Consider the following 1,335-nt stretch of genomic DNA (forward strand, 5'->3'; position numbering starts at 1 on the left):
GGTTGTAGCACACAAATGCTCTGGATGAGAAGTCAGCTAGAAGATTATCAGATATATGAGAGTAACATTCCTATCTTCTGTGATAATACTTCTACTATATGTTTATCAAAGAATCCTATCTTACATTCAAAAGCTAAACATATTGAGATTAAACATCATTTCATAAGGGACTATGTTCAGAAGGGCGTTATATCTTTAAACTTTGTGGATACATACCATCAATGGGCTGATATCTTTACAAAACCCCTTGCTGAAGATAGGTTTAAGTTCATTCTGAAGAATATCAGTATGGACTTGTGCCCAGAATGAGAAGATGAGAAGATCTTTGTATGAGTACCTTCTGAAATGTGGTAAGACTAGGCAGCCATAAGAAGTTCTAAGTTTAATCAATTAGAAGTAATGATCCTGTTATTACTAACGTTTCATTGTCTAAGTTAATTCAGAAGCTCTTTTAAAGCAAAACAGCTGTCACCAGTCTCTCCAGAAAATGAACACGTATTCACTATCTCTGGAAAAGCATGCGTGCAGTTGAGGGGACGCCTACTTAGGTAATTGTGCTAATCACTTCATTTGTCATAAGTCTCTCTCCTCATGTCACGTAACATTAAATGCCATTCATCATTTCAGTTTATTTCCTTTTCTTTTTATACTCTTCAAACGTTTCATTTCCCTCTTGTATTTCTCTCTCTTGCATTCAGTTTCTTTTTCTCTCTCTCTGCATTCATATCATAAACCCTAGCGGTTCTTCTCTATCTGCAAAGTCACCATGAATCCTTCGTCAAGCTCATCAAATCAAGAAACTGACCGTAAACAAAAGAGAAAGGCAACCGAAGAATCTGAAAACAAACCAAAAAGGATAAGGATCACCTACGATCCTGTCAAGGTGAATCCTTTTGAAGCTATGATGTCTGGAAACTACTCTAGACGTGTGTTTAAACCCCTTGTAGGTATCCCTCGATCACCTTCCTCTTCACAGACCTCCGCCACCTCTTCCTCTTCATTCACCTCTCTGCAACCACCATCATCACCGTCTGATATCCCTTCCCCCTCAACCCATCTCACAGATATCTCCTCACCTCTTTCACACCCTTTTCCCACCAGAACACCTAACCCCTACAACTGTGTGTATCCTGATTCCAGATTCACAGTCAACCCCCCAACACCCACCACTCATACCTATCTAGAGCTTTTACACTCAGATGTAAATAGCTGGTTAGAGATTCTGGGTGCTGCACACCTTAAACTTCTGGATGAGTCTGCTACCTGCAACCTCTGGGAAGCCTTTCGCTGGGATTTTCTGGTTAGGGCTAGGGATGTCCAGAGAAGGATCATGAC

This window comes from Vicia villosa, unplaced genomic scaffold (genome assembly GCF_029867415.1).
Source record: "Vicia villosa cultivar HV-30 ecotype Madison, WI unplaced genomic scaffold, Vvil1.0 ctg.004930F_1_1, whole genome shotgun sequence".
In the NCBI taxonomy this organism is placed as follows: domain Eukaryota; kingdom Viridiplantae; phylum Streptophyta; class Magnoliopsida; order Fabales; family Fabaceae; genus Vicia; species Vicia villosa.